The sequence below is a fragment of the Peromyscus californicus genome, unplaced genomic scaffold, assembly GCF_007827085.1.
Source record: "Peromyscus californicus insignis strain IS unplaced genomic scaffold, ASM782708v3 Scaffold_12__1_contigs__length_115047231, whole genome shotgun sequence".
NCBI classification, from domain to species: domain Eukaryota; kingdom Metazoa; phylum Chordata; class Mammalia; order Rodentia; family Cricetidae; genus Peromyscus; species Peromyscus californicus.
Window position 1 is genome coordinate 39,794,061 of NW_026294413.1, and position 21,564 is coordinate 39,815,624.

At 36.6% G+C, this 21,564-nt stretch overlaps 1 long non-coding RNA gene across 4 annotated transcripts in view; it reads left to right on the forward strand.

Annotated features, from left to right (window-relative positions):
• The window catches only part of LOC128107114 (uncharacterized), a 38,295-nt gene extending 17,413 nt beyond the window's left edge, over positions 1–20,882 (forward strand). The window contains exons 3-7 of one of the 4 annotated variants that reach the window (XR_008216965.1): positions 3,907–4,030; positions 4,889–4,956; positions 7,624–7,736; positions 11,049–11,135; positions 14,730–20,882. This is a non-coding gene — a long non-coding RNA (uncharacterized LOC128107114). Of the gene's footprint in view, positions 1–3,906; positions 4,031–4,888; positions 4,957–7,623; positions 7,737–11,048; positions 11,136–12,810; positions 14,202–14,729 lie in introns of those variants that run through there. The other 3 variants (XR_008216963.1, XR_008216966.1, XR_008216964.1) reach the window with 3 other exon arrangements.
• Positions 20,883–21,564: the final 682 nt, after the last annotated feature.

Sequence of the window (21,564 nt, forward strand, 5' to 3'; positions counted from 1 at the left end):
TTTTTTATCTTGTTTACATGTGGCAAAAATACCCATTCTAAAATATTATCTTCCCTGCCCAAGAATTCCTGTAGGGGAATACATAGAGGGTAGTATGATGAAGATACAATCAAGCCCTGGATTCAAGTGATCCACACATGCATCCTGTAGGTTTTTTTTCTATCAAAGCTTATTTTCTCTCAGTCTCAGCTGATAATTTTCTTGGACTATTTAAGTCCTTATCACTTTGTAAGATTTGAAATAATTTATTTAGTTCTTGAGTTGTCCAATTGTGAGCTGTTAATATCTCCCAACAATTTTTAAAAATCATTAAGAGTTCACAATTGATCTCTCCTACTTTGTACTTTTTGTGGCTGAGTTTTATTGTAAATCTATTTCATATTACAGGTAATTAGTATAATACTCTCTTGGCATTTCTTCAGGAGCAGTTTGTAATCTCCAACTTAGCAAAAATTTCTTTGCTTCTTCAAACACTTTTTTGTAAGTCATTTGCATCTGAATCAGCTAGTAAGATATCATCCATATAAAAGTAAATTATAGATTGAGGAAACTACCAATTATTCCCAATGGCTGTTGTGCAAAATATTGACACAGGTGGGGATGTTTAACATCCCTATGGAAGAACTTTCCACTGATCCCTTTTAACAAGCTGAGAATTATTATAAGTTGGCACTGTGAAGGCAAAATTTTCTCTATCCTCTTCTTGTAAAAGTATAATGAAAAAGCAGTCTTTTAAATTAATCACTGTAATGTACCATTATTTAGGTAATAGAAAAGGCAAGGGAATTCTGGGCTGAAAAGAGCCCATTAACTGAGTCACCTTATTTATGGCTCTTATATCTGTTAACATTCTCCATTTTACAGATTTATTTTTAATGACAAATATAGAATTCCAAGGACTGGTAGATGCTTCAATATGTTGAGAATTTAGCTACTCCAGTTTCAGCTGTTCTAATGGCTGTAATTTTTCTGATGCCAAAGGCCATTGTTCCACCTAGGCAGGTTTGTCAGTTAACCATTTTAAAAGTAGGAATGTTGGTACCTTTGAAAGATCATCAACTGTTGTGCCTGTTTACATACAACTTGAACAGACTGTGACCATTCTTGATAATACCTTTTAAAATTTCTCTCAGAAGCATTCTTTATTTTATGGTTCATTTCTGAGATTGGAGGAATTTTTATCTGTGTTTTCCATTGTTGTAACAAATCATGTCCCCATGCATTTATTGCTATGGTCTTAATTTTCCTGTCTTTCCTTCTGTCCCTGTATACTCTACCCATCATGCACCTTGTTTTACCTAAGACAATGTTCTAATCCCTGGGTGCTGAACATTTACTTTCTGAAGAGACCAAATTGGATGCCAAGTCTTCAGTGAAATTTTGTTAAATCTTTTCCTGTCTTTACTACACCCTCAGTTTCAATGTCATGTATTGGTATTTTAAGTTTACATCTGATCATTTATAGAAATTTGCCAAAATACTTGTTTTATTGTTCTTCCTGAAAAATTTTTTTTTGCCTATTGAAGCTGTTCTGTCATCCATAGCAGTATGGGTTTTTTTTGTTTGTTTTTGTTTGTTTGTTTGTTTGTTTTAACAACAGGCATTAGGTCCTTTAATTGCTCAGTGGAGGAATTTCCTCTATGGTGACAGGGAATGATTAAACCACATTTGACGTGGGGATCTGCAAGAGGGCCCCCCTAGGCTTTTCCCAATGGCAAAGGATTATGTTGACTGTCCTTTGTTGATCTGAATTCAGTAGTCCAACATCTGAGTTTGCTGTATCTTCTGCATACTCTGGAAGGCTGGAGTCTTCAGGTTGGATTATTTATAGAAAAAATATTTTTTCTAGGAAAGCCCTGTCTACAATCCCTTTTTAGATGACCACAATCAAAACAGCCAACATTTATGGGGTTTTTTGTTTTTGTTGTTGTTTTTCTAAATTTTTGGAAATCACCTCTCCTATTCAAGTATGATTATGAGTATGAGATTCAATATCGACTGTATGTCAGGTCCATTTATCTATGGGCACTGATCTTACCTTTAAATACCTGATTATCCTTTTGTATTGTGAATTAGCATTTTCAAAAGCCAAAGATTCAAATAATATTTGTCTAACTTCTGGATATGATTTACAGATGAAGCCAATCTTTGTAAAAAGAAATCAGTGAAGGCTTCTTTTGGCCTTTACATAATTTTAATCAATTACTCAGTCCTCTTTTCTGATTCTTCAACCCTGTCTCAAGCATTCAGAGCTGGTGAGTGGCATAGAGCCATGGTGTGATCATCAAATATAGAATATCTTTGTAAATCAGCATACTGGCCTTCACCAAGAGGTTGATTTTGGGAAATTTCAATACCTCTAGGCCTACTTCACTGTTCTAGTTTCCTCTCTCTACCATGTTTTCCATTGTAACTGAGCACCAGCTTTCAATATCACTGTAACTAAATCTTTCCAGTCTTATATAATAATTCTATTCCTAGTTGACCATGAATTTAATATCTATCTCACAAAAGGTGAATACACACCATATGAAGCTATTGCTTTCTTAAATCTCCTAAAATCTAACATTCCCACAAGATTGCAGTAAGCTTCTGCATAGCTTTGGGAATGCCTGTCATCGGGTGGTCATTGTTGTATGGTAACTGAATAATTCAAGGTTGGTTTTCTAATCACCTTAGGCTGCTCCTGTGCAGTTTCATAATGCAGTGGTACAGTAGATTCTGTTCTAAATTCCTCTGTCTGTGTCTGAGTATTTTTCTTATTTTTGTTAGTAGATCTTTCTAAGGTTTGTATCTCATCAGTCAAATTTATTATTTTCATTAGTAAGTCTTTCTAAAGGCTTGTATCTTACCAGTCAAATTTTGATTATATTCACTAGTAAGTCTTTCTAAATTTGTATCTTGTCAATAGTAACTTTTTCTAATGCATGTATCTTATCAATAGTAAGTTTTCCTAAGGCTTGTGTCTTATTAATAGTAAGTCTTTCTAAGGCTTGTATCTTATCAGTAAATTATCATATTTGGCACAGTTATCAAACTGTTTTTAAGGATAAAGTATGAATTAATCAACTGATAATAATTATGTTCGACATTATGTCAATATCAGCTAAGTTGTTCATTCTCCTGCTCTTACTACCAGGACCAGCTCTTCTGTTCTCATGCCCCAAAGGCCAGCTATCCTACCTTCCACAATTGGCTGAGGGGAGATGTTGCTAGAGTTTTCCTGCCTGGCCCACAGTCAGGACAAATCTCTCTCACCAGCCAGTCCCAAGCCGCTCAAACCCGATCAAGTAAACACAGAGACTTATATTGGTTACAAACTGTATGGCCGTGGCAGGCTTCTTGCTAACTGTTCTTACAGCTTAAATTAATCCATTTCTATTAGTCTATACCTTGCCACATGGCTCATGGCTTACCGGTACTTTACATCTTCCTTGTCCTGATGGCGGCTGGCAGTGTCTCTTCCACCCAGCTTCCTGTTCTCTCAATTCTCCTCTCTGTTAGTCCCACCTATACTTCCTGCCTGGCCACTGCCAATCAGTGATTTATTCATTGACCAATCAGCAACACATTTGACATACAGACCATCCCACAGCAGGGAGAGGCCATATTTCCTTCACTTATGCCATGATTTGGCATACAAGGGAGGGAGCAGTTGCCACTCTCCCTTTTCAGTCCACAGGACTAGCTCACCTCAGTCTCCACCAAAAAGGTCAGTTCTAGTGTGTTCCCCAGGTGACCTGCAGGGCCTTCTCTCCTGTGTGCTGCAGCTGGTGAGAGCAGGGCCAGCTGTCCCACCTGCCTTAGGTGGTAGAGAGCAAGGGGGTGCGTCTTTCCCTCACCATGCCACCACATGGCAGATGAGGGAGGGTGAGGTCAATTCTCCTGTTTCACACCCATCAACAGGATCAACTCTACTCTGCTGCCCCCATGAGGTGCAGAACCTGCTCTTCTAAATGCTGCAGCCAGTGAAACTCTCGTGACCCTGAGACCAACTCTTCCCTACTGCCAAAGGTGGCAAGGGCCAAGGGTAGGTTGTTTCCTAAATTCTATGACTTCACTAGCCCTGGGTAGTTGACTAGGCTTCCAGCATCAGGCATGGTTTCTTTCCTGTTGAGAAATTTTAAGTCCAATTAGAGAGCTGCTGGTTACTGCCAAGGTATGCTTACCACCATTGCATCCATTATTGTGCCATGCTGGTCATTGTTGTGGTTCATAGGAATCATAGCTGCATAGAACTGTTGGTTGTTTCTCTCCTTTGGAAGCTTGCATTGCACCTTCTGGTACTATAAAAACTACTCCTCAAGGAGGAGATATTTCTCAGTTCCAGCTCAGGGGCCTATATGCCCTATGTTTAAAGTAAATGGTGTCTCTATCAACCAAGAGCAGTAGCAATAGCATATAATATTTTGAGGGTCTCTTGAACAAGCCAAAAACAACAATGCAAAATAGAGCTTCTCATGCCTAGTGTTAGAATAGTTATTAAATGGTCTTTGGCCCTTGGAGAAGCATTGTCAACCCAAAGATCATTGGAATTTTTATGGGACCTACACTTTTTTAAGGACCTTGGGACAGCATGTAGGGGAGCTGTTCAGAGTGATAGTGATTCTATTGGCTTTTGTTTAGTTTTAAAGGTAATTTAGCTAAAATCACAAAAACCATTTTCTCACAAATGCTGATAAAATACCCAATTTCCACTTCCACATTTGTGGGAATCAGATAATAGGGAAGCTTTCACAAATTCTAAACAATTCTCATTATTTTGTAGCTAAATCATTACAAATACAGCTACTGTGAGCATATAATAGTTGGAAAGATATCCTCATAACAGATACAGCATTAATCATAAAGTAATTCATATATTAAGTGTTTATTTGTTTATTTTCAGCACTGAGGACTGTACCCAGGAGCCACAAAAGATCTACTACTGAGCTTTCTCTCCAATCCAATATACTTGTAACAGCTAATCTCTTGACTGTCCCATTTATCATTGAGTGTTTTAAATATTTAGAAATGTGTTTTCTGAGTTGGTATTTTCTTTGATCTATCCATTGTTTTATATATTTGAAAGTGTCTTACTTCTGATATATATGCTTAGCTGTAAATAACTAGTAATTTTCTTCTGTTTATTTAGTTGTTTGCTTCTTAATGTGTGACAACAGAAACAAAATTATATAGAGCACAGGCACACTCTCTCAAAATATCACATGACATTTACACAAACATCTGTCAAATGTAAGGTTAAGATTCTCACTTCTTGAAGAAAATATATATCAATTAGCAGCAGTATTCTGCTGTCAATAGCATGATTTTTGGCAGGAGGAACTGATGTGCCTTTGTGTACTGGGCAGGGCATTTCCTGTGGTACTTCTGCTGAAAATTCCCCTGATGATTTTAAGGATAATTTTTACCCATTATTTTGATAGATACTTGATACATATACAGCTAAAATTCACATTTGTCTGACTACATAATAGACATATGGCTAAAATTTAACACTTAAACTAGCTAATAGTAATCACTTAAACTAGTTAACTTATTCCAAAACACTAATGAATACTGGTTTCCTTCTGGAGTTTGTAGAGAGAATTTGTTAAAAGGCTTATTTAATAAAAATCTTTAAGTTATAATACTGTTTGGATGTTATTATAAATCACACAATTGTTTTAGCACAATTTCTGAATTTTAGGGTGCAGAATACATTTAATAATTTATATTAGTCTCATAATTTGAATGTTTTGGTATAAGTTATTAACAATTTTTAACATATTTTCAAAATGGATTTCATTCAAAGCTTCTTCTTTATTTTTGACAGTGTCTTAACATATAGCCTTTGCTGGAACTCCAAGTATAGAGTAGATTACACTAGAACTCAAAAGATATTTTCCTGCCTTTCACTCTTGAAGGCAAGATTATAGGTGCATGCACCACATCTGGTTCTAGTCATTGCCTTTTATAACAAGAAATTTCCAACAAGGCATATTATATTATGTTAATATTTCTATATATTGATCATGTCATTTTATACTAGAACACAGTTCTCTTGAATGGGTTAATACACAGGATATAAAATCTCACAAAAGAAATATTGTCGCCTATGCAACTGGCTCCTTTACTATATATGATATATATATATATATATATATATATATATATATATATACATACATATATATTAATAATAGTGCTTTACTTTTTAAAGATTGAGATTTGAAAAATTTAAAAAACTTTTACACATTTGAGGAATGTAAAAATGAGTATAACTTGGAAGAAACTAACTAGCTATGTCAAAATGAATATTTATTACTAAATAGGTATATCCTAAAAGTTAGGGAAATCATGCTCTTCAAAATAGCATTTATAACAATAAAGAAAAACCATGAACATATTTAAGAATTAAAGAGATAGCAGTAGATAAAAATACCTAAGAATTTTAAGAATTCTTAACTTATAAAATGTTACAAAGGACAATTATGGTTTAGTATGCGGAGCCTATCATCCACAATCTCATATGTTTGAAAACTTTGCACCCAGTTGGTGGCACTATTTGGAGCTTATGGAAGAAACAGGAGGTCAGACTTCACTGAAAGTAGATACCTGAGAGGCCAGTCTTGATGATATAGTTGACTCTAGCAGTTCCAACTCATTCCAGCTGGAATGTAGCAAATGGCACACCTCCCTATTGCCATATCCTGGACTAGCTTCAACCACCATGTCATCCTTGTCCTGATGGATTGCAACAATTCAAATGGTGAACCCCAATAAACCTCTCTTCCTACAAGATTTTTTTTGTTGTTTTGGTTAGGTCATAGTGACAAAAAAAAACGATATCTAATACAAAGACATAGCTAGATCAAATAACAAAATTTATATTGCTTATATTAAAGAAAAAATCATATTGTGATTTGCCTTTTAACTTGTTTTATTGTTTCAATTATCTTCATGAAGTTAATTCCATTTGTTACTGGAAGAGTCAGTTCCACCAATTTTAGCACAGTGCTTTATGCACATAAGTCATACATACAAATGACTTGATGCTGTGTTTAAGATATTTAAAGATGTGCTGTAACAATTAATCAAGTTCTTTTCTTGTTTTAAAAGAAAAACTGAAGAAAACATTATTTCTATATACGTTAGCTTGGTCTTAGTATTAAAATAATTCTAAGGGACAATAAATTGTAATGAGCAAAGATATTTGTTGTTAAAAAGATTTAGCTGCACTTCACATGGTTTTAGTCAGTATAATAGCAATATTTACATATTCTATTGTATATACATTTTCTGATATACATATGCTGCATAAGTTTTTCATTTAAACTATGATTCAGTGAATGATCTATTAGGGAAATGTTGTCCATCCAATACCTCACACAGGAAGCAGCAGGCACTGAATTCATCTGTCAATCTTCTCCTCTAGCTCTCCTTAAATCTGTATTTTATTCTTGCTCTTAAGACCAGATTAGCATGTGAGGCTAGAACATTAACTGAGATAAGGCTGAAACCTGTGGGTTATGGATAAAAATATTTCCAGAGTATGCTGTACTCAAATAACAAAAGGTATTAAGCTGACTGTTCGTAACATTAACATTTAATTGCCCTATTGCTGCACTGTGTCTGGTTTAGATCCTGGTTGCTGAAACAGAGACCATCACATGACAGTATGGACTTCCAGGAATACTCCAACAAGGTTCTTTGTTATGTCCATTTAGGACTGCACCTATGACTGATAATCTAAGGTAAATAAGACATTATTGGTGGCTAAGTTTAACATTCCTGAAATTAAATATTAGATTCTGATAATGACATAAAATTAGTACAGTGGAGCTTCCATATGCAGTAAAATCTATCCATACTGGAATACGAGATTTAAAGAAAATGTGAGTTTATTTATTTATTTGTTTACTTATTTATTTATTTTGTTTGTTTGTTTTTCAAGACAGGGTTTCTCTGTGTATCCCTGGCTGTCCTGGAACTCTCTCTGTAGACCAGAGTGGCCTCAAACTCAGAGATCCACCTGCTTCTGCCTCTTGAGTACTGGGATTAAGGCATGCACTACCACTACCTGGCAAAATTGTAGGTTTTTTTTAAAATCATGTTTTGAAGTATATATTATTTTGCTTCTTTATTACTACCATTTGTTTTTTTCAAAACAGTGTTTCTCTGTGTAGCTCTGGCTGTCCGAGGACTCACTGTGTAAAAAAGTTAGCCTTGAGAACACAGGTCTCCTGAGTTCTCCTGAGAACTCTGCCTCCTGAGTGCTGGAATGTGCTAACACATCCAGCTAGTATTTCTAATTATAAGCCCAAGATATATCATAATGAACTGACTCAATGCTGCATTTTTATAACAGACTTTTTATTGATTTTGTAAGGGTAAAGTTATTCTTTAAATTCAATTATAAGAAATACAGTAGTTAAATAATATCCTTAATAATAGATTGAGTTTTATTGCACTTTATTTCATCTTTTGTTTATACTTCAGAAAAACAATTTTCCTAAGCTTAATGACAAAAAAGAAAATAACTAATAAAAATATGTCTTTAGTATGATTTTTCCAACTTCTAAGGACACCAGAGCCATTTCATGTAATTTTCAGGTGTCATTTTGGAGACACAATAGACTATGTCCCCAATTATTTTCCTTTTTTTCAGACAAGAGTTTCCAATCAGTAGAATGTATGATGAGGTGTAATCAAAGATTAGAACTTTTTAATTAAATGGGGCCTTTTGTGACTTGTCATTTGACATTAATTACTGTTTTAGTTGGATTCCTTTTGATTTGTAAAGGGCCCTGAGTACCACAAAAATTATATTGCATCATAGAAATTGTTGATAATTAAAACAAAAGCTTTACTGCATCAGCCCATCACACATCTTAAAAAGGAACATCATTTTAAATGTTAATGGCTGCCTTAGATAAACAGACTAGAGGGTTTTGAAGGAAAAATAACAGATGGCATGTTAAGCTGGTTACTTTGGATGGACAGTTTGAAGGTTGTTAATTGTGATGATTTATAAGGTGTTTTCAAATGTGCAGTCACACTTTTAGGGGCTGACTAATGGTGAAAGGTATATGTGCTGTTCTAAATGTTCCACACCTGGTGGGAATCATAAACCTAACTCACACTATAGCCGAAGCTAAAGATCATCCATCAAACTCAATGCTAAAGATAAACTGACCTAAGAGTTCAGACAATATTTTCATTTGTGGACTCATGGAGAATGAAATGTAAATTAAACTTCTTTGTAAGAGCTCTGGATTAAGGTAACATATCTGTAGTAAAAACTGCCACTCATATCTATGACTAGAAAAATTTATACAAGTGTTATTTACACTAAAAGGATGAAGTAAATGAAAAAAAGAATTCAGACTTATTTTGATACTAGTGAATTACTAACTCTTCTAAAAAATAATCTAAGAAATGTATGGCCATATACTAATACAATTTATTTTATTCTAATGTGCTGCCTTTATGTAAGATGAGAAGTTTGATACTGCAGTTACTAGATCTTCACAAACATGGATACTGAGATTTTCTTTAGTTGTGGCAAAGGAACCACACATATTCTAATCCTGGCTGCTTTATAAGAGAAGACATTTAATTTTAGTACAATTTACCTTAAGTTAGAGTTATGGTTTGTGAACAGAATAAAACTAATTGGCCTGAAAATGTATGTCACCATGCCCATGACTTCATTAGCAGTGTATACTATGCAGCTGAGCTAAACGCATGGACGTAGATGTAATAAAACAACTTTCAAAACACTTGATTGTATGAACAAAGAATATGAAGCACTGGAAAGTGGAACATGTAATTAATTTTGTCATCATTGCACTGCAGGTAGACTCCAGTTAGCTAAAATGTGCTGACTATAATTGCACCAAAATGTCTTCAAAAATTTTTGAGGTTATAAATAATTAAAATATCTATTGCTTCCCTTTTCTCCCTCCAAGCACTCCCACATACCCTTCCCACCTTCCTTCAAATTCATGGCATATCCTCCTTTTAAATGAATAATTAAATCATACATATAAACATACACACATACACATATTCCAAAACATGCCTTGGTCAGTCTATATGTTATTTGTATATGTATTTCCAGGGCTGCCAATTTGGCACTAGACAATCAATTGGTATGTTTGTCCCTGGGGAAGGCATCTCTCCCACTCCCAGCTTTCCTCAGTTGCCTATAGTTCTGTGAGTAGGGTTGGGGCCTCAAAGGTTTTTTCCCCTTGTGGTTCAGCACATTTGTTGGTTCCATTCTCATTCAGCTCATGTTTGGGCAATCATGTTGGTGTAACTTTAAGAGTGTACCTTCTGATGTCACTTGGAAACACAGTCTCACAGCAAGCTCCCTGGCCATCTGGCTCTTACAATCTTTCCACTTCATCTTTCACAATGTTCCTTGAGCTCTAGGTGCCAGAGTGTTTTTAGATGTGTCCACTGGGACTAGGTTCTACAATCCCACATTTTGTTTGGTTGTGTTTTTATTTGTAGTGGTCTCCACCTGTTGCAATGAAAAATTTCCTTGATGATGGGTGAAGACTATTCTTATCTGTGAGCAAAAACTCTCTAATTAGACTTAAGGACATACTCAACAAGAGGGAAATCACTCCTGGTACTTGAAACCCTGCTTACTACTCAATGTTAGTGAAGTCACATTTATTGGAGGAGAATCTATAACCACTAATTTAATAAACTATTATAATCCCTACAGGAATCTGTAAACATTGTCCTCATACCCAAAATGTCTTTTTAAATTTTTATTTTATTTTATTCTTTTATTTTTATTTATATTGGTAACTGAGGCTATTTTACTGTTACTGAAAAAAATTTAATCACAAACTTTTAAAAGGGAAGATTGTGCTATTTCTAGACATATGTGCATTTATAGCTTTCTTAGCAAATGTGTTAAACTTGTACTTTATAGTATTTTCATATCCAATGAGGACTTTATATGAAAGAGAGGAAATTAATTGTTCATTACGGTGAGTATATGGAGAATACTGAGAAAACTGTATAGACCTGGCCCCTCTCTTCTCCAGGTTTGGGAGCAAATACACTGGAACTATAATGGACATCTACTTGCCAAACATTTTCATGGAATGACTGTGAAAATGCTCTGCACCAAGGTAAAGTGCCCATAATATAATTAAATATAATTTAAATAAAGCCAGTTACAGAAAGGTGTACAAAATTAAGAGACAAGACAGAATATTAGAGTGACAACAATTTACTATATATGTATAGATAAATAGGTGAAATGGATTGATGATAGATTTTATATATATGATAGATGGATATATATATTTATATGGCTATATATACATATATATGCCAATAGATAGATAGATAGATAGATAGATAGATAGATAGATAGATAGATAGATAGGTGATAGACAGAAAAATAGACAGAAAGGTAGATAGATAGTAGATAGAACTGTTGTTGGTAGGGACCAAAGCCTGGACCTTATACTTTTTAGAAAAGGGCTGTACCACTAAGCTATATCTCTAACATTAAAGTTTATGCTTATTGTTCTACTAACTTTAAACAGTTAGTCTTCCAAACAACAATTTCAAGTATAATTATCCAAGCTTAAAGATGAGAAAATTCAAAGAGGGCAGCCAATATTTTAAGATGGCTCTATCACTAACAATGAAATTGTAAAATCAAGATCATATTTGAATGACATGATTAATATTAAAAGAATATTGTTAGAACATTAGATTTTTGAGGTATAATTTTAATAAGAAATTTTCTTTGTCATAAATGATAACATATCATATAAGGGATAAAAAAATGAATAAAATATATAAGCAAAATTTGAAAAATGTTTTGGAAAAGAAGTTAAAGTAGAGATAAGTGTTGGAAATATATTTATACACCAAGCCTTATAAATATGGACAAGGGGTCGATTCCTTTCCTCAATATTCATCTGTGAATTCAATCACTGTCTGTCCAGTTCCACCTTTTAACACAGTACTTCCTACCCAAACCATTGGAATCTATGTACTTTTTCATCTGGTATTAGAATTGATGAGATAAGCCCCTTCTCTATGGTTTTCTCTCACTAATATACAGAATAAATGACTGGAAATATCTAGTTCATAACTTGCATCACAAAAGAAGTCCACACCCACATTGGTTTCATATACGTCTCCATGTGGAACGAATTTTTTTTTTTTTTTATCACTCATCTCCCTTTCTGATTTGTCTAATTTTTCCCCAAGGTTCACTTGACACCATATATAAAAGTTCCTTTTATTTTTCAAACATTGATTTTCAATAATGTCCCTTAAACGTACATATTCTTGCTCCCTTCCATAACTTATTTTAGGAATATTGTGATCTTCTTCTAAGCTCATATAACAACACTCTGTGGATTTCCCTAAGGGCATCTTTGCCTGTTATGGTTATTGTTTATATTTAGAAATTGAGTAATCCTAAGAACTGGGTCAAGTTGACAAGGAGTGGGTGGACATTTGATTGCTTACTTTTGTTTGCCATCCTGACCAGATATGGAATTAACTATATTCAAGTTGCTTAGTACTCTGTGATTTTCATGGTCAAATTACTGGAAGTAGGAAGACCTATCCTAAACCTGGATGGACAACTGTTTTTAGAGGGAGCCCAAATACAAGAGAAGACACATATTTGCTTTTTGCCAGTTTGCCTTCAATCTCACTGACAAGTTCATCTACCCTGTTACTGCTCCTGCTGAATTCTCTTAATGATATTAGTACTCAGCTTAGGGTTCCAATGGGGTTGAAGACAAACTCCTCTCAGGGAATCCTTTTTGTCTTCAGTTACAGAATGAGACTAATGAGACATCAAGACACTTAGACTGAGAAACTACTGGACTCTTGACCTCTCCAATATAAGACAGCCTTTGTTTGACAACCCATATTGTAGTTTTGGAAGCCAATCTAATGGAGCTCTTTTAATAAGTATCCACTCTGTTGTGTTTTTTTTCCTGGAGAGAGTCAATACCAATACAGATTGTAGCAGATAAAAAGGAAGTAAAAAAATTAAACTTTCTTGCATGTCTATGCAATGTAACTAGACTCTGACTCCTGATATTTGTAAATAATCTATATCTGGGTATTAAGCTTTGTCTGAGAAACTTTCCTTCCAAGAAAAGGTGAATGATTTCAGAGAGTAACATGAAAGTAACACTGATTACTTAGGTAAAGGCTAGAAAATAAGGAAAATGATTTATTTCAGCAACCAACTTTATGGCTATTATTTTCCCAATGAAATCAGTTGGTGTTGATAGCCTGCCACTTTTCCTACTCTTTTAACTTGTCCATGAAGAAAAATAAAAGGGATAAATAATACAGTTCATTTTTTAATCTGATTGATTTTGTATCTTGATATTGAAATGAATTCTATTTTGCAAAACCCAAGAAAGGCAGACTCAGGCCTAATCGAGGTATTAAATATAATATACTTGTTATGAAGGAGTTAAAATTACTATTCACAGGTTACACTGTGTTTAAAAAAGTAAAAATACCAAACTGCTTCAGCAGTATGTTTTAAACACAGAAATATATTTTATTAAGGCCAATTAAACATAAAATAGATGATTATCACAAGGTAATCTTGTTTACAATACAACTAATTAAGCCACTTTCTCCTAGAAAATGTAGTTAGGAGACCTTAAAAATTAAAACAGCATTTGGTATTCTTTGCCTTGCTTATTTTTCTGTAGAGAGCCTATCAGTTAAAATGATGAATTTTAACCTTTTCCATTTCTCCCAGACAAGATATAATTCATATTCTTCAGGCTTGTTGCAGCTGGCTCCTCATACTGATGAAGAAATTATTGTTTTTATAATATTTACTAAGGCTGAGTTACTGAACTTTCTTCAAGGACATTTACTTTACTTTTAATTTGTAAAACTCTGAGAATCTTTTGGAAATAAATGGTGAGAAGAAAAATGCATTAAATTATACAGCTAATTGTGTAGTTTAATGAATTTGAATTAAGTCATAATATATTATATTCAATACAATGTATGTGATGAATAAAAAATAAAAAGGTCATGGTGTCTAAGAATAGTAGGATCGAGAACTAGAATGCTAATGGATCAAAAGTGTCCTGCATGAAAATGTCTTTTTGCTCTGTGTCCCAATTTTGTTCTTTTCAAAATGATTATTCTCAAAACTGTTCAATAAACTCAGTTTATTCAACTGATTTTTTGGTCTTCTGTGACTCCAAGAAAGCACTGCATTATGCTATATGTTGAAATCTGCTATTTTCAGAATAATTAGTTAAATAATGATGTTCTGAACATTAATTATCTGAAAATACACACAAAACTCTGTAATTAAGAACAACTTCTTGACTTTTTTACAGTGACAGGCATTGAAAGATACTTCTTAGAAAATGTTGACTCATCTGCCATAAAGTACTGCAGTGAGGTGGCTGTCCATGAACAGTAACCTACAAAGATATGTGTACACTTTGTATATTTGAAGTTAATATACATGATTTACAGTCTAAGGGGTTGAGGCAGACATATCATTGCTGTGTTTGAATGTGAAATGCCCCCTATATGCCTATGGGTTTGCATGGTTGGTCACCAGCTATTGGCACTGTCTATACAGCTAGTGGAAGCTTTAGGAGGTGAAGCCTTAAAGAGGAAGTGGATCACTATGGTGGCCTTTAAAGTTTTACACATTGTCCCCACTTTCTGTTTGTGCTTGCTTCTTGACTATACAGTAGTGTGACCAGCAGTCTCCGCTTCCTGTTGACATGCGCTTCCACTTTAGACTGGTTCTTCTCTAGTTCTCATCTAAATTCATCCCTTCTTCTTTCAAGACATTTTGTTGCAACATTGCAAACAGTAACAGGTAAGACCTTCAAAAGTCTTTGCCCTAGGATCTATGTGGATGGTATGTATATTAATTGGACCAAATTATGCTATTTGCATTATTTTTCTAAATCTCTTTACTACCTGATCATCATAAAAAGACTAAATGTTGTTTAAAATAAAATTATGAGTACAATTTTATGATGCAAATTTATAAATTGTGAAAATGAGTTGAGAAATTTCAAATTATTCCAACCTTAATATTAAATATTAACTACTTATGGTTGAGAGCAAGAAAAGAGCCACAATGGAAAAACAGCATCAAAGATATTTTTCTCTTTGCTATTGGCAAAATATGTTCATTAATTTTACAAATGAATATAAAATCTTCAATGAAATTTCCTTTCCTCATGTAAACAGTTACTTTCACAAGAAATATTTATAATAGCTTACATTTGAACCTCATTAAAGTTTGATCTCAACCTTTCTGTCGCAGATATTTCAGAGTTAGTGATTCAAGTGAAGGCCAATTTAAAACTCTAATAGTCTTCAGGAAGTGATTAATGGGCAAAGAGCATGTTTAGCTACAGCAGGTCAAACTTCTGCTCTTTACCCATGGCACTTAAGAATGTCTTTAATATACTAACATGCAAATGTCAGGTACAGGGGATTACCAAAACTTATCTTTGTCCAAATATTTGGTACCATAAGCAGTATAGCTCAGGGTTTGAACACTTTGGTTATCCCTGTAGTACCCCATGCTTACTTTCTTCACAATTCTACTGATGATATGAATAAAAATAGGAGAGATGTTGGAGCAAGGGCTCAATAGATGAAGTACTTGTTGTACGAGCGTGAGGACTTGAATTCAGATCCCCAGCATCCACTTGAAAAGTAAGTATGGTGGTGTGCATCTGAAAGCTCCACCTTGGGAAGGGGTAGGAAGGTGTGAAGACAGGTAGATCCCAGAGGCTCACTAATCAGTCTGTCCAATCATGGACCTCCATTTTAGTGAGAGATATTTCCAAAAAAGGAGTGGGATAGCAATAGACACACAAAGGATAGAGGAAGACACACAAAGTCAATCACTGTCATACAGCACACATAAATAATACCTACACAATTCTAACAGTAAGTTGGAAGTCTCTTATATTAACTATCTGTTACTGTCCTCTCTAAGGTAGTAGTGATGGTGTTGTAGAGAAAAAGAAGCAGTGGATAAATTCTGCCTTTCATTCAATTTATCTATCAGATACTGCTGGAAGTTTGTATATTATGTGTAATACTTTTCATCATTCCATTTCTATACCTTATTGGCTATTTTAGAATTTGTGAATAAATAGAAATATATCTGTGTCACATTAATTTCCAGCATGGAAGTTTGACTTGAACATTAGGTACTTATATTACTTTACTAATGTATACCTTGTATTTAGGGTTATTATCACAATTGTAAGTTAAATTAAATTAGAGGAGTGTTGTCACAGCGTTTCAAAAGAAGCATATGCACCTAATTCATCTAGACCTGCCTTTGCTTCTCTAGGGGTGAATATGATGAAGAATCAAAGGGAAAAATGTGGCCCGGTCAGATGATGTATACTGCAGTGTTTGCGCCTGCTTTTGTTGTTTCTTTGCTAAATTAATCAATGATTTATATTTAAAGTATCTATATCATTTATAGAATCAAAAATCCATAGTAATTTCAAGTTTTGAAAATTGATTAAATATTATTAATTCATTTATTTTCCACCCCAGTCAGAGTTTCCCTTCCCTCCTCTCCTCCCAGTCCCTCCCCTACCCCATGCCCTCTTCTCCTACCCCCCAAATCCACTCCTCCTCTGCTTTTGTTCAGGAAATGGTAGGTCTCCCATGGATATCAACAAAACATGGCATATCAAGTTGCAGTAAGACTAAGTTCCTCCCATTGAATTAAGGCTAGGCAAGGCAACCCAGTATGATGAGTAGTAGGGTCCCAAATGCCTGTAAAAGAGTCAGAGACAGCCTCTGCTCCCACTGTTAGGGGTTCCACACATGTCACATACATGCTGAGGACTTAGGGCAGTCCCATACAGGCTTGCTGGTTGTTGGTTCAGTTTCTGTGAATCTCTATGAGCCTGGGTTAGTTGATTCTGGTTTTTCTTTTTTTCCTTTTCTTTTTTTTTTTTCATAGTGTCCTTGACCCTTCTGGCTCCTACAATCCATTCTCCCCTCTTAGTCAGGATTCCCTGAGCTCCACCTAATGTTTGGCTGTGGGTCTGTATCTGTTTGCATCAGTTGCTCCATGAAGCCTCTCTGATGACAGTTGGGCTAGGCACCAATCTATGAGTATGGCAGAATATCATTAGGCATTTGCACTGACATTTTTTTCCCCTCAAGTAGAAACACTGGCATTCCTTAAACATACCTTATATTTTCCATTTTAGTTAACACGCCTTCAGTATGTCTTCTGTACCTGGTAAGATCACATCAGGGCTTTGATAATCATATTCTGAGATGATATCTCTTCACACACATCTCTTTTAAATCCGTCAAAAAACATCTCTACAAATTCTGTTGAGATCCTTTACAATTATAGATGAAATAGTTTTTCTTAGGCAAACTAGATGACATCTTTATAACTGTTTATGATACATATTTTATTTTATTTTTAAAATTCTTTTGCCTTTTATTGATTCTTTGTGAATTTCACATCATGTATCCCAATCCCACTTATTGTCCCATCCCCTCACAACCTCCTTCTGCCCTTACAATATTCCCCCAAAACGAAATAAAATTTAAGAAAAAATCCAAAGACCAAATGTAACAAACAAAAAAGAAGGAGGAGGAGGAAGAGCAAAGCAGCAGCAGCAGCAGCAGCAGCAGCAGCAGCAGCAGAAGAAGAAGAAGAAGAAGAAGAAGAAGAAGAAGAAGAAGAAGAAGAAGAAGAAGAAGAAGAAGAAGAAGAAGAAATGAAGAAACTCATCGTGGAAGCTGGGTGTGGCCCATTGAGTCACACAAGTTTCCCTTTAGTCCATTCATCTTTACTTACAAGTGTTAATTTCCAGGAGTCATTAGTCTGACTGGAGGCCTCTGGCTTCTGCTACACCGCCAAAAATGGTCTCTCACTGAGGCTCCTCTTGGATATGCTGTTATTGCCCTGTATTAATGGGGATCCTGCTGGTTTGGATCTGTAAGTTCACATGCTCCAGCAGTTCATAGATGATGTGGATGTTGGGGTGGGCTAACTCATAGCCCTGGTTCCAGGCCTGAGTGGTAGCTCGGTTGGTCAGACCACCAGCTTTCCCTCATCTTCACTACCTGGGCAAGCTTTCCAGCACTACCTTGGCTAGCTCACCTAATACAGTCCGCAGCAAGGAGCAAGGCTAGTTCTCCTCTCACGGCCTTATGTCCAGATTACCCACACTCATCACCAGGGCCTATTCTACTATTTTGCCTAGGCAAGGTACGGACGGGGTCCTCTCTCCTCTTTGCTGTAAGGGATATGTGGGGGTTTGGGGTGTGTGTGGGGTCAGCTCTCCTGCTCTCATCCCTTCAGGGCTGGCTCCTCTGCTCCCCTGGTAACAGGATCAGTTCTAGTGTGCTGCCCAGGCAGGGTCCTATCCTACCCCCACCCCCTATAACCCCTATAATCAGTTCTAGTGTGCTACCTAGGTGAGGTGCACACCAGTGGTAAGGGATGGGGCCATCTTTCCCAAGTACAGGACGCCGGTTATCCCCTGAAGGGAGGATCCAGATCTCCTGTTGCAGTATCCAGCAAGGGGCAGGACCAGCTATTCCAGGGTCAGTGAAGGGTGAGGCTGGTTCAGCATAGCACGGTTCCAATGGTGCTCTGTGCTACCATGAACTATGGACATCATTATAGATTCCAGCTGCAGCAGGACCAGAGACCCAGACAAGGCTCTCAGCAGAAGCTCAGGCCCAGATGTCTCCATGGCCCCACAAGCCCACTCAGATCAGCATGGCCCTGGTAGCTGCATGACCCTTGGACACCCTAATGGCCACAGGTTGTGTCTTAGACCTTGAGCATCTGTGTGATCTTTGGTGGCAACATGGGCCAGGGACATCAACACAGACCCTGGCTGTGGTAGGACCCCGGACCTAGATATAGTCCTCAGCAACATCCTGGGCCCAGATGTCACCACGACCCCCGGTGGCAGTGCAGTCTACTCAGACTGACATGGCTTCTATGGCTTTTGGATACCAACATGGCCCCAGGTGGCAGCCCAGACTCCAGGCCTCTGCATGGCCCTCAGTAGCAACAGAAGCTCCAGACATCAACACAGACCCTTTTGGCTGATGCAGGGCATCAGACCAATACCCAGCCCTGGCAATAGCCCAGGTCCAGACATCATTTTGGACTCAGGTGGCTAGCAGACCATTCATGTAGGCCTGTTCCTCATCACCCTCACCTCTTCTTTATGCTTCTCTTCCCAGCCCACGAAACCACTCTGCCACTTTCTCGCTTCCATTTCCCCACCTTGCTCACAATAATAGTGCTAGATGGCCTGGTGCCAGGAATCCTGGTTGAGTCACAGGTGGCACTTGTTTGAGCCCTGCATGCCCCAGCAGCAAGGCATGGCACAGAGCTATTGCTTTTCTTCTCTCGCATACCAGGGCCAAACCACAGGTGGCGCTTGGTGTGATGATGCCTGATTGCCTAGTGTGAGACAGGCTCTTGCTTTATTGTGTCCTGCCCAGACCAGGAGGTCTGTGGGGGTGGGGAGCATCTGTGTCCCTTGCTGGCTTAGGCCCAAATTTTATTTTTTTACACTACCTTTTTTAATGTCTTACATCACTTTTCTCCATCTACAAATATAAAGACTTGAAAGATAAAGGTAACAATTGCATTCCTTTGTATACCACAATATCTAGCAGATTGTGGTGCAAATAACATTAAATAAAAATTGGATTAATCTTCCTCAAGACCCAGCCATACCACTCTCGGGCATATACCCAAGGAATGCTCAATCACACCATAAGGACACATGCTGAACTATGTTCATAGCAGCATTATTCATAATAGCTAGAACCTGGAAACAACCTAGATGCCCCTCAACCAAAGAATGGATTAAGAAAATGTGGTACATTTACACAATGGAGTACTACTCAGCAGTGAAAAAAAATGATATCATGAAATTTGCAGGCAAAAGGATGGAACTAGAAAATATCATCCTGAGTGAGGTAACCCAGACTCAGAAGGACAAACATAGTATGTACTCACTCATAAGCGGATACTGGATATAAAGCAAAGGGTAATCAGACTACAGCCCACAGCTGCGGAGAAGCTAGCTAGCAAGGAGGACCCAAAGATGGATGCATGGGTTGCCCTGGGAAGGGGAAATAAATGAGATCTCTTGAGTAAACTGGGGATGAGAGGAGGCCATGGAGAGTAGGGGATGGGGGATAAGAACATAAGGGAATGGGATGGTTGAGCTGGAACAGGGATGGAGTGGGAGAGCAACGAAAGAGATATCATAATAGAGGGAGACATCACGGGTATAGGGAGAAACTGGGTTTCTAAGGGAGTTCCCATGAATCCACAAAGATAACCCCAGCTTAGACTACTAGCAATAGTGGAGAGGGTACTTGAACAGGTTTACTCCAGTCAGCAGATCAGTGAATACCCTGTCATCATAGAGCCTTTCTCCAGTAACTGATGGAAGCAGATGCAGAGATTCACAGCCAAGCAACAGACTGAGCTCCAGGAGTCCAGTCGAAGATAGAGAAGAGGGATTCTATGAGCAAGGGGCATCAAGATCATGATGGGGAATCCTATAGAGACAACCAAACCAAACTAGTGGGAACTCATGAAATTTAGATCAACAGCTATGGAGCCTGCATGGGACTGGACTAGGCCCTCTGCATAGCGAGACCATTGTGTAGCTTGATCTGCTTAAGGAGGCCCCTGGAAGTAGGGTCAGAATCCATCCTTGGTGCATGAGCAGGCTTTTTGAAGCCCACTACCTATGACAGGATACCTCACACAGCCTTGAGGCAGGGGGAGGGGCTTGGACCTGCCTCTACTAAATGTACCTCCCCATGGGAGGCCTTAACTTCTTGTAGGAGAGAGTAGGGTGTGGGTTGGGAGGGGGAGGATGGAAGGGCAGGAGGAGGGAAGAGGGGGATCTTTGATTGGTATGTAAAATGAATAAAATTTTTCTTAATAAAATAATTGGATTAAGTTGCCCTAGTCTTCTGTGAATATCTTGGCCAGTTTTATATATTTTTAGTTAAAGTGACTCTCCAGCTGTCTCAGTGCCTTTATTAATGAGATCTATGAAACTAGTCCAGGGAGCAGGGCTAGATCTAGTTTGCCACAAGTGAGCCAAAACTGGGCCAGTGAGAAAATGTTTAATAATTTGTGTAACCTTTTATCTTACAAATTGATAAAGATAAAAATGTCTATTTCATAATTCATGAATCTTCACAAAATGGCTGATATCAAATAAATAAAAATAGATCAATAATACATAAAATACATAGTAGAGTTATGAATTTAAGACAATCTCCTAAAAATAATATATTATATAATACTTCTTTTTTAAATTATATATTCCAGTATATAACTTCATATTCTAAATTTATTTATTTATTTTATTGTCTAATTTTAAGGGACTTCAACTTAAATTTCTTAAAATGTGCCATGGTAATCATTACCATAATTTGTATGAATAGCAAATAACAATGATGATACTGCAGTTCTTTCTAATGTAATAATTCATTATTTATGCTGTTTAAGTGTTA